The sequence below is a fragment of the Saimiri boliviensis genome, chromosome 8, assembly GCF_048565385.1.
Source record: "Saimiri boliviensis isolate mSaiBol1 chromosome 8, mSaiBol1.pri, whole genome shotgun sequence".
In the NCBI taxonomy this organism is placed as follows: domain Eukaryota; kingdom Metazoa; phylum Chordata; class Mammalia; order Primates; family Cebidae; genus Saimiri; species Saimiri boliviensis.
The window spans coordinates 43,168,487-43,181,835 of NC_133456.1; the positions used below are offsets into that span (position 1 = coordinate 43,168,487).

A 13,349-nucleotide genomic window follows, 5' to 3' on the forward strand; every position below is an offset into this window, starting at 1 on the left:
GAATGCATGAGTCTCAAAATAGTAGAATTGATGAAGCAGAAGAATTAGTGAGAATGAAGACAAGCCCTCAGAAAACACACGAACAGAGAAGACAAAAAGAAAAAAAGAATAAAAAAGAATAAAGCATGCCGACAAGATATGGAAAGCCTCAAAGGGGAAAATACAAGAGTTACTGCATTTAAAGAAGAGGTAGAGAGATAGGGATAGAAAGTTTATTCCATGGGTTTGTAACAGAGAACTTCCTAACCTAGAGAAAGTCATCAAAATCCAAATACAAGGTTACATAACACCAAGCAGATTTAACCCAAAGAAGACTACCTCAAGGCATTTAATCATCAAACTCTAAAAGGCAAAGGGTAAAGAAAAGATCCTAAGAACAGCAAGAGAAAAGCACATACAATGGAGCTCCAATATGTCTGGCAGCAGACTTTTCAGTGGAAACATTACAGGCCAGGAGAGAGTGGCATGACATCCTAAAGCGCTGAAGACAAAAAATATTTACCCTACAACAGTACATCTGGTGAAAATAATCCTTCGAGCATAAAGGAGAAATAAAGACTTTCCCAGACAAACAAAAGCTGGAATTTCAACACCAGATCTGTCCTACAAGAAATGCTAAAGGAAGTTCTTCAGTCTGAAAGAACAAGACATTATTTATGAGCAAGAAGAAATCATCTGAAGGGACAAAACTCATGGCTGATAGTCTAAGAACACGGAAAAACAAAGAATATTATAGCACTGTAATTGTGGTGCGTAAAGACACCAATCTTAAGTAGAAAGATGAAAAGATGAAGTGATCAAAAACACAACAACTTTTCAAGGCACACACTGTACAATAAGATATAAATACAAATAATAAAATGTTAAAAAGTGGGGAGATAAAGTTTACAGTTTTTAATCGTTCCCATTTTTGCTTGTTTGTTTAGGCAAGCAGTGTTAAGTTGTTATCAGTTTAAAAGAATATTCTAAGATATCATTTGCAAGTCTCATGGTAACCTCAAATCTAAAAAACATACTAGCAGTGAAAATCACCTTCACTAAAAGGAAGGCAACAAGGAAGGAAAAAAGGAAAAGAAGACCACAAAACCAGAAAACAACAACTGGCAGGCGTTAAGTCCTAACTTATCAATAATAACGTAAGACATAAATGAACTAAACTCTCCCATCAAAAGACAAAGTGACTAAATGCATTAACAAAACAAAACAAAACAAAACACCCAATGATCTGTTCCCTACAAGGAACACACTTCACATATAAGGGTACCTAAAGACTGAAAATAAAGGGAGGGGGAAAAAGATAATCCATGCAAGTAGAAACCAAAGAAATGGAGCAGGATTAGCTATACTTATATCAGATAAAATAGTTTTTAAGACCAAAACTAGAAGAGGAGATAAAGAAGATCACTATACAATGATAAAAGGGTTAATTCCACAGGACACTCATATATCTCACCATATACAAAAATAAAATCAAAATAGATAGATGGATTAAAAAGTTAAATCTAAGACCTCAAACTATGAAACTACTAAAAGGAAAAGAGCTGGAGAAACTTGCCAGGATATTGGAATGGGCAAAGATTTCTCGAGTAATACCCCACAAGAACAGGCAACCAAAGCGGAAACAGACAGATGGGATCACATCAAGTCAAAAAGTTTCTTGCACAACCAAGGAAACAGTCAACAAAGTGAAGCAACAACCCACAGAATGAGAGAAAACGTTCACAAACTATCCATCTGACAAGGATGGATAATATATAGAAAGCTCAAACAATGCTAAAGAAAAAAATCAAATAATCTGAGTTTAAAATAGCCAAAAGATCTGCTAGACATCTCTTAAAAGAAAACATACAAATAGCAACAGGTATATATAAAGATACACAACATCATTCATCATCAGAGAAATGGAAATCAAAACTACGATGAGGCATCATCTCACCCCAGTTAAAAAGGCTTTTATCCAAAAGACAGGCAATGGCAACTGCTGCAAGGATATGGAAGAAATGAAATCTGTGCACATTGCAGGTGGGAATGTGAATTAGTACAACTACTATGAAGAACAGTTTGGAGGTTCCTCAGAAAACTAAAAATAGAGCTACCACATGATCTAGCAATCCCACAGCTAGATACATACGATCTAAAAGAAAGGAAATCAATATACTGAATAGATACCTGCACTCCCATTTTATTGCAGCACTACTCACAATAGCCAAAATTTAGAAGCAACCTGGGTGTTCATCAACAGATGAGTGAACAAAGGAAGTATGGTACACATACACAATGGAATACTATTCAGCCTTTAAAAATAAGAAGATCTTATCACTTGCAACAACATGGATGAAACTGGAGGTTATTATGTTAAGTGAAATAAGCCAGGCACAGAAAGACAAACATCATTTGTTCTCACTAATGTGTGGGATCTAAAAATTAAAACAACTGAACCATTGGAGATAGAGAGTCGAATGATGGTTACCAGAGGCTGGGAAGGGTAGTGAGGCAGTGGGGATGGTTAAAAGTACCAAAAAAAAGTTATAAGGAATAAGATTTAGTAGTTGATAGCACAACATGGTGACTACAGTCAATCATAATTTAATCATCCATTTAAAAATAACTAAGATTATAATTAAATTGCTTGTAACACAAAGGATAGAGGCTTGAGGTGATGAATACTCCATTTACCCTGATGTGATTGTTATACATTGTGTGCCCATATCAAAATACCCCATATACTCCATAAATATATATACATATATATATATATATATACATATATATACACACAATGTACCCACAAAAATTCAAAATAAAAACAATTTTTAAAGAGGAAAATAGCCATGTAAAAATATAACCACTATTAATTGAGTAATATAAACTATCCTACAAAATAGTAAACAGACACTTGGAAATACTGGGGTAGAGAAAGCAAGGGATGTTTCAAAAGTGTAGCATCACATGGTATTACTATGATATTATGCTAGCCTCAGGTAAATAAAATCAGGGGTTTCCAAACAGTGAAGGGATTTCCAACACAGCCAACCAACCTGTATTAGCCAAAAGACCAGAGGAATAACCCAGTCTGGTTGACCAAATTTCTTATGAAGCCTTTTTGCTTCAAGCATCTGCTATTGCAAACCATTTTAAAATATATTAAAGCATACTTCCTTGCTTTAGTTAAGTGCAATATAGTGAACATAATTAAATCTTCCACTGTTGACCACGGGTCTTACCATATATTAGGACAAGCCTTGTTGTGAACATCAGTTCTCACAGGACCCAAACAAAGATGTGAACATTTGGGTTAGATGTGTCTACAAACTGTTCCTTGGTTATTAATTCTTTAGAAGCCCCTCTTTTTTAAATTACAACCATTAAAATCAATTTTTAATGAGAAGTAAAAGAGCTTACTTTCCTATAAGTCAAAGAGAAGGAAAAATAAACTATATCCTTGGAGTTTTTCAAAAGTAATAGGTATTCTTGAAAAACCTGTTCCATTTTCAACAGTTAAGGCAACGAGTACCAAAGAGCAAAGCTTGAGGACAAGAAAGGTAAAATCCAATTTCTGTGTGAAGAGAGTAGTACTGAAGAAAGCTGTGCAGTATTCCGGTAATTACTAAGCCTGTCTTATGTACCAGTATGTTTATGTACTAAGTACCTTGGCTAAGCACTATAGCTACAGCAAGCCTTCACTTCCTGTGCTTCCATTTCTTCATCTGCAACATGAAACATGCCTCTCTCTTTACGTACAAAAGTCTTCATGCTGTGATTTATTAAGAGCAAAGTGATATTACTCTACCTGATAGCAGAGTACCATCTGTGTGTGTTTGGGTGGTAAGGGTGTGGTAGGAGAAAGAAAGGATATTTCCTCTCCAAGGAAAGTAAAAATTTGGATGACCGAATTCCTAAGAAAACTATTCTCTACAGTAAACTTAGGAATACTGACCAGCTATTTTACTCCTCTTATTATTGCTTTGGGCAGAACACTGAGTGAATAACATATGACTGGGATGTATGTTAAAATGCTGTGGGGTTAAATATTAAATACCCACCACCACCACCACCACCACCACCACCCTCCCCCACCGCCTCCAAAGAAAGTGAAGAAACCATGGAGGCATTTGTTTCCTTTTCGGTTTCTTTGAAGTCTTATCCTTAATGACAAATTGCATCAGCCATTGTGGTTTGATACAAATACTGAACTGGGGACCAGCAGAGTTAGATTTGGGTTCTAGCCTTGACAGTAGTGAACTGTACACAAATCACCTGCTAATTTGCAAAACAGTCCCTTCTGTTGTTAATCAACAATGTTAGGACAGATATAACATATTTCCTTTTAAAATAAAGATGTTATGCCAATAGTTCAGGAGAATGCAATGGTTATAATGTATTTTAATTGTGAAAAGGCATCTCACCAAGTACTGAATACAAACATTAAAACAAGCTATGCAGTCAAGTAAATTCTTAAATCTGAACAGCGAATTTTAAGTAATAAATCAAAAGGCACACTGGAAAGATGAACTGAATTAAGAATATCTTTAGGGCTGGGCGCGGTGGCTCAAGTCTGTAATCCCAGCACTTTGGGAGGCCGAGGTGGGTGGATCACGAGGTCGAGAGATCGAGACCATCCTGGTCAACATGGTGAAACCCCGTCTCTACTAAAAATACAAAAAATTAGCTGGGCATGGTGGCACGTGCCTGTAATCCCAGCTACTCAGGAGGCTGAGGCAGGAGAATTGCCTGAACCCAGGAGGCAGAGGTTGCGGTGAGCCGAGATCGCGCCATTGCACTCCAGCCTGGGTAACAAGAGCCAAAACTCCATCTCAAAAAAAAAAAAGAATATCTTTAACTGTGAATCCAAATGAATGAACTAGATCATTCCTTAAAATTGCTGCTATATATATGTAATAAATTTCTGGCATTCAGTTTGGATGTATTGTCTCCCTGTGTGGAGTAACTGATCCACTGGGTTTTCCTCTTATGTTTCAAAAGGAAAAAATGTAAATCCTGGCAATAAAGTAGGGGGAGAGGGGGAAGCCCTGTAAGCATGGGGAAGGAGAGACCTGATTTAAGTAGTTTATGTACTTGAGAAAGAACTAAGGGCTTGAGGCAACTTTGAGCTCCCCATGAGTCAACAGTGTGACATGACTGCCAAAAAAGCTAATGTAATCTTAGCTACCAATAACAGAAGTGTCATGTACAGAACCATAGAGTTACAGCTTTACTATTTCTCTGCATCCTCTGCTGGACCCCAGACATCTAGAATGATAATAGGCTCAGTCCCAAAAGTACCTTATTTAAGAATGATATGACAAAGGAGAGCAATTCCAGGAAGGGGAGTGACCAGAATAGTGAAGAACATAGAAAACAAGTCCTGAAGACACTGCAGGAACTAGGACTATTTAGGATGGAAAAGCTAAGTCTCGGAGGAGAGATGATATTAAATATCTGATGAGCTGCTCTGTGACAGAGGAGTTCCGACCTAAGAGGACACATACCAAAGCAGATACAAACAGTACCCAAAACGCAACAGGCTGCCACAGCACCAGGAATGTTCAGGCAATGCAACTGTCAAGTCTGACTACACATTAGAAACACCTGGGAATAGTCTGAAAACTATCAATATCCAGGCCCCACCTCCAACCAATTAAATTAAAATCTCTGGGGAAGGGACTGGGCAATGGTAGGAATTTAAATCTTCCCTGGGGGTTCTAATATGCAACTACACTTGAGAATGACCAAGGTAAAGACAGGCAATCCTTGGAGATACTAAGGGTTCAGTCCCAGACTACCACAATAAAGTGAATAACAATAAGCCAAGTCACACCAACTTTTTGTTTCCCAGAGCATATAAAAATTATGTTTATATTATACTGCACTATATGAAGTATGCAAATAATATTATTTCTTTTAAAAAATGAGGTACAGACTAAATTTTTAAATCTTATTTTTTTTAAATGGTAGTGATCATCTGAGCCTTTAGTGAGTCATACTCTTTGCTGCTAATGGGTCTTGCCTCCAAGTTGATGGCCGCTGACAGATTAAGGGGTGGTTGCCAAAGGTCAAGGTGGCTGTCGCAATTTCTTAAAATAAGATGACAAGAAAGTTTGATGCATTGATCCACTCTTCCTTTCACAAAAGATGGATATGTACCAGATGTGGTTTGATAGCATTTTACCTACTTCTTTCAAAACTGGAATCAATCCTCTCAAACCCCACCACTGCTTTCTCAACTAAGATTATATATTGGTCTAAATCTTTGGTTGTCATTTCAACAATGTTTACAGCATCTTTACTAGGAATAGATTCCATCTCAAAAACAAGTTTCTTTGTTCATTCACAAGAAGCAACTCCTCCTCATCTATTCAAGTTTTCCTTGCACAATTACAGCAATTCAGTCGTTTCTTCAGGCTCCACTTCTAATTTCAGTTTTCCCACTATTTCCACCACTTCTGCAGTTACCCTTCCCACTGATAACTTGAATCCCTCAATGTCATGCACGAGGGGTAGAATCAAATTCTTCCAAATTCCTGTTAATGTTGGTATTTTCACCTCCTCCCAATAAATCACAAATACGTATTTTTTGAGACAAGGTCTCACTATGTTGCCCAGGCTGATCTCAAACTCCTGGGCTCAAGTGATCCTCCTGCCTCGGCTTCCCTGAGTGCTGGGATTATAGGTGTGAGCCATCATGTCTGGCCAAATCACCAATATTCTTAATAGCATCTAGAATGGTGAATCTTTCCAGAAGGTTTTCAATGACTATACCCAGATCCATCAGCGCAATCACTATAATCACTATTTATGGCAGCTATAGCCTTATGAAATGTATTTAAATAATAAGACGTCAAAGTCAAAATTACTCCATGATCCATGGGCTACAGAATAAATGCTATGTTCGTAGGCAAGAAAACATTAATCTCCTTGTACACCTCCATCAGAGCTCTTGTGTGACCAGGTACATAGTCAACGAGCAGTAACATTTTGAAAGGAATTATCTTTTTCTGAACAGCAGGTCTCAACAGTGAGCTTACAATATTCAGTAAACCCTGCTGTAAACAGATGTGCTGCCATCCAGGCTTTATTGTTGCACTGACAGAGCACAGTCAGAATAGATGTAGCAGAATCCTTAAGGGTCCTGGCATTTTTGGAATGGCAAATGAGCAATGGCTTTATCTTATAAAGTCACCAGCTGCATTAGCACCTAAAGAGAGCCAACCTGTCCTTTGAAGCTTTGAAGCTAAGTACTGACATCTCTCTAGGTATGAAAATCCTAGATAGCACCTTCCTCCAATTGAAAGCTATTTTGTCCACATTGAAAATATGTTGTTTGGTGTAGCTGCCCTCATCAACAGTCTTAGCTAGATCTTCTGGATAACTTGCTGCGGGTTCTCCATCGGCACTTGCTGCTTCCCCTTGCACTTTTATGTTATAGAGACAGCTTCCTTCCTTAAGCCTCATGCACCAACCTCTGTTAGTGTCAAACTTTTCATCTGCAGCTTCCTCATCTCTCTCAGCCTTCAGATAATTGAAGAAGTTTAGGGCCTTCCTCCCGATTAGTCTTTGGCTTAAGGGAGGGTTGTGGTTGGTTTGATCTATCCAGACAAACTGTCTCCACCTCAACAGAAAGGCTGTTTTCCTTTCTTATCATTGTGTGTTCCTTGGAGTAGCACTTTTAATTTTCTTCAAGAACTTTTCCTTTGCATTCACAACTTGGCTAGCTGCTCCTGTAAGAGCCCTACCTTTCCCCCGTCTCACCTTTTGACATGCCTACCTCAATAAGCTTAATCATTTCTAGCTTTTCACTTAAAGTGGGAAACGTGAGATCCTTTCACTTGGAACACTTAAAGACCACTACCGGGTAATTAATTGGCCTAATTTCAATATTGTTGTGTCTGAGGACAGGGAGAAAGGTGGGAACAGCCAGTGAGTGGAGCAATCAGAATACACACAACTTTTACCAATTAAGTTTGCAGTCTTATATGGGTGTAGTTCCGGGTGCCCCGAAACAATTACAATACTAACAACAAAGATATCACAGATCACCATAGCAGATATGATAATAATGAACATGTTTGAAATGTCACGAGAATGACCAAAATGTAACGTAGAAACAGGAAGTGAGGGCATACTGCTGGGAAAACGGTGCTGATAACCTTGCTTGACGGGGGGTTGCCACAGATCTTCAATCTGTAACAAGTACAGTATCTGTGATGTGCAATAAAGTGAAGAGCAGTAAAGCGAGGTGCACATGGACAGTCAGGACAGTCACTCGTCTCTGCGGTACAGAGGTGAGTCCTCCTCAGAGGCCTGTATTAGGTTTACTTCCCAGATTCCTTCTGCTCTAGAACTTTTAATATTTTTAACTTGTTAGGCCCAACGTTATCCTCTATGATTATGAAGACACACTCCTTTTTACAAATATTTGAGAAGAAATGAAATTTAAATGGTGCACTCTCAATAATTTATAATAGCTTTGGTTATAACAGCTGGCATATTCTATTAATGAATAAAAGGTTTCAAAGATTTAAGCACTACTGTCTTTGTGGAAAAGAACAGCGTCGGCACCTTCATATGTAAATTAACTTAAACAATTTAATTTCCAAAAGTTGTAAAATAAATTTTAAAACATACTAACATTCAAAAGTTCTCCAGTATCTTCCATGATAAAATAATTCAAATCAAGCAGAAACTACTTTGTAGTTTGAATGGCCTCTACCACTAGCAGCTCATCTAATGTACACAGTAAAACGTTCTATCTTTTCCTACTCTAAACATTTTCTAATTTCTGTAACAGAACAATCTGGCTTTTTAGTAACCAATATACAGTTCTCCATGCTTCCTTATGTGTTGGTTACATTCTTGGTCTTAATATTTTTCTCTGACTACTGAATAAAAGCATTTATAAAGATTTCTTAATATCCTGTGAAAAGATACATGCACGTGAGCTCAAAAGGCTTCTGGCCTTAATACAGGTCAGGCATCAATGGTTGTAGGCTATGCTTCTAAATTTTAGCGGCCCCTCTAGATTTTTCCACTTAGATGTAACCAACACACCCTCTAAACTTAAAAACTTTCACTTCAGATTACAATAAATCATCACCCATTTCCTTTTACTTTTGCCATCTGTCAGTGCAAAAAGCTCCTAACGAATCTGAAGCTTCTTCTAGGCTACTTGGAGTCTCTCTCATTAATCTTTGTCATGTGGTTCACAAATAATGAGAGACGTATTAAAAATCATCACCTTGTTTACAGACAACCGCCACCAAAACAGCCTGGAATAACGCCGTGGATTTGACTAGACGTTTTCAGCCCAAACGAGCATTTCAGGAGTCCTGATGTGGGGACGAAGCACATATTTAACCTTTTTTACCATTAAGCTGGTTAACTGTACTACGTTTCAAGTAAGGATTGCCCTTTCCATATCAAAACACTAGACAGAATTACGACCTCACAGCCATTAGAGCAGCTGCTGGACGGGCAGTTTGCTCCACAGCCAACAGTCACCTTTCCATTTTTCAAGCACATACCTCTCACAGAAATGTTTTCAGTGCGGCAGTCTACAGAGCTGGTTATAACACCGGCACGATGTGACAACAAAATTCAGGATGATTTTGCTCTTTCAGCCTGCCCCTTTCTTTTTTTTTTAAATTCTTTCCTCCTCCTTCATCTCCCAAAGAAACCAAACCAACAACACTTCCACAAAACCAGCCTCAGACTTATGAATATAATTCTTTCAGTGAAAGCAGACCAGCTTTATAGGGGAACAGCTTTCATGAGAAGCAGGAAGCTGATCTGAGCAGCAGAGAGCAGGGATGGGGCGGAGCAGAAAGGAACTGAGCTGGGGGAGAGAGCGAAGCACAGACAGTCCTGGCTGCTTCTAGTTACTTATTGACAGTTTCATCTAAGAGCACAGATTTATAAACAGGGTGGGCATCCATCCTGCCATACCTTTGCTTTCTTTCATGAATCTCTGTCAATCTGGTAAACTGTTACACAGGGGAAAGTAAGGCCTTACAGCCCTGCCAGAGCCCAGTTGCAGGGAAATGATGTAAGCTTCCCACTCCCACCAGCCCCCGCTCTGCCAATCCACCTCTACTCTGACCTTTTAATATCCCCTTCCTCCCCCAGGGCCACTGCCCTGGGGCCAGAGGGCCCAGGCTTACCTAGCCGCATCCTATTGTGGGGCAAAAATAGTCTGCCAGGGGGTAAGGAGTATTTTTGTTTTGAGAAAGTCTTCAATGAGAAAGTGAATGCCTTTCTATTTAAAAAATAATGCTGAATCACCAAAAGCGAATCAGTCCTCAGGAGAAACAGTATTAAATAGGATTGAGGTGAGGAATGCAATTTAGCAAAAAGGCAGCAGGTGTGATGTAGCAAAGGTTGTAATACTGGGAGCTAAGGGACATACGTTCTACTTCTTTCCTACCACCTATGTGACTTCAGACAATTGGCCTAACCTCTCTAGTTTCATTTTCTGTAAAACTAAAGAGTTAATATAAATTACATCTGTGGTCTCTCGTACAGCTGACACCCAAAATAGCCAGGAGGCAGAAAGTAATCTTACTGTGGCCAATTGTTTGTTGTTTACTCAAAAGTGCAAGTAGTTCCCTATATTAAGCTATTTTAGATACGCTTTGCCAAAGTACTAGTCAATGTAAGACTAGCACAAGATATAAAGGGGGGATAAGTTACAAGCAGTTCAGGTGTTAATCCTGATCTGGAAAACTTATAGAGAATTAGGATCACAAAGACTCACGCTCAGGAAAAGACAATTTATAAACAGATGCACAGAAGCAATCAAGACCTAAGACCTATGTAAGATATTACCCTAGACAGCACAAACAATTTACCTTGGTCAGCAGTGTTCTGAGTTTAAGCGACACCTACACACACCCACCCTACAAATTCTTATTTTAAAATTAAGATGCCAAAATGCACCAATGACTAGCACAAAAGCCTCCAAACCGGATAAGCAAACTTCTGGGAGTACACGGTTTTCCAAAGTGTTTGTAGGCACACAGGTAGTAAATCAGTTTCCATAGCCACTTTTCCAAGTAGGCTCTCCTTAAACTGACCTGACTGAGAATGCTCCAGGGGAGGAGATTTGCCCTATCTTACCTTCCCTTTCCCAAACCTCTCATTCTCTCATTTTACAAAATCAAGCTCACCCAGACTCTGGGGTATTGCTTGCGGTAGGAGAACAAAAAAAAAAAAAAAAAAAAAAAAAAGGAAAAACCAAATGAAAAACCTCTGGGCAGGATACAAGAGGACAGTTAGAAATACTGTTGGTGAAAAAGTGAATGGCCCTAATTAATCACGCTTCTTTTGCAACTCAGGTGGCTTTGCCAATTCTTTGTTTAGAATAAAACTGGAGAAGGACCTAATTGAGTTGTCAGCTGATAAATCATTACAAATAATTTTAAATGATAAATCACTGTTCAAAGAAATGAGTAACACTGCTATATAAATACTCTAGTTCTCGTCAACTTACTTATGTAAACAAAATTTCAGTGTATATATTAAAAAAGAATGAAAAATATGCTGAACTCTTTCCCCTATAATATTCATCTACTAATTACGAACTAAGTAGAAGAAAAACACCAATTATGCACAGAGATAAATTTCTAGTAAAACTGTATTTTTATCTCTAATGTTTTCCAAATATTTGCAACTTACATATGTATTGTGACCTACTGTGTTCTAATCATCATTCTAATAATACCTTTATAAAAAATCATGGGAGCCATACGGTCACAGAAGAGTAACTTTTTCATCTGGAAATATGATAGGGTAATCAATAATAGATTTTAAACATAACAATGCATAAAGATAAAATGTGGTAAAAGTTTTAAGAAGTCAAATTAACACAAAAATTTCAGACAGAGTAGCTCATAAATGGATAACGGAAAGTATCATAAAGTTATAGATTTTGTTTAAGACAAATACATTTAACAATATAGCAATTTTATTAAGAAATGCCAATATTTACAATAAAATGGCAAATATACCATTAGCAAATGATTTAGACTTATGATGAAAAATTTCAAATGTCAATAAAGAAATCCATAGTTTTCAAAATTCTTTTACTGGAGGAAAAAAGTTTAAAGGCACTATGCTGGTTTACTCTTCCTTTATTCCAAAGCACAAAACACTTTTCAAGTGTCACTACAGAGTGAAAAAACTAACAAATAAACCAAAGAAAACAGCAATTTAGACCTTCAGGAAATGAGCCACTTTGATCAACAAAGTGTTCCAGATATTTGTGGTTATATTCATTAAATACCAAGCAGTTTTGTTTTCTAATTTTAAATTATTCTAGATGAAAATGTTGCCAAAATGGGGAACTCTTTCCCATCTTCTTAAATGGACCACATCAACATGATTTCACCTTTATTAGTGTTTCCCAGGCAATTACCAGTAACATTAATCCCACTGAGCACTCAAACATAATGCCCCCAAGACCCAAGAGGCTCCTCTGGCCTCATTCTCTACATCTCTGCCCGGAAATTACAAGGTGTGGAATCTCATGAGCTGGGTTCAATTCCTGGCTTAGCCTATCTCACATACGCTGCCAGCCTCTGAGAGACGCACTGAAGCTCTCTGGGCCCCAACTTTCTTCCCCATAAAAAATTGTTAGTACCATTACTTTACTAAATTATCTCAAAAAACTGACATGAGGGCACAGATGTGAATATACTTTTTATTTACAGATTCCATACCAAGAAAATTTACTATGTTCTGAATTTTTTTACCCATTTTGGCCAGGCTCCTTCTATTACTTCTCAACACTGAATGACAGCATGAAGTCCCTACCCCACTTGCTGCCCCAACTCCTGCATTCTAACTGCAGTAGGCATGGAAATCAGCCAAAAAGTTAATTAGATCTGTTTAATTCTAATAAAAATAGGTTAAGTAAGAGATGAGTGTGTCTATAAAATACAGTTGACCCTTAAACAACGTAGGTCTAAACTACATGATGCCACTTGTACTCAGATTCTTTTAAAAAATATGTACTGAAAAACTATTTGGAGATTTATGACTATTTGGGAAAACTCAAAGACAAACGGCAAAACCTAGAAATATCAAAAAAAATAAGACAAATTAGGTATGTCATGAGGCATAAAACTTATATAGATACTAATTATATGTTAACCAACTATTTATGTTGCTAGTAAGGCTTCCAGTCAACAGTAGGCTATTTAACTTTTGGCAGAGTCAAAAGTTACACAGAGATTTTTGACTGTGCAGGGGTCAGCAATGTTAACCCCTGTGTTGTTAAAAAGTAAGCTTTACATGATTTTTAGAGGTCATATGCATTCTGGATCACTGATAGTAATTGCTGAGTAAGATATAAG

The 13,349-nt window shown here is 37.7% G+C and overlaps 1 protein-coding gene across 12 annotated transcripts in view; it reads right to left on the bottom strand.

The window, feature by feature from the left end:
- BBX (BBX high mobility group box domain containing) overlaps positions 1 to 13,349 on the bottom strand; it is a 277,630-nt gene that overhangs the window by 192,337 nt on the left and 71,944 nt on the right. Inside the window, exon 1 of one of the 12 annotated variants that reach the window (XM_074404422.1) lies at positions 9,522 to 11,952. The exons of the other annotated variants lie outside the window; for them this stretch is intronic. The gene's annotated coding sequence lies outside the window, so the exon portion shown is untranslated. Of the gene's footprint in view, positions 1 to 9,521; positions 11,953 to 13,349 lie in introns of those variants that run through there. 12 annotated transcript variants of the gene reach the window in all.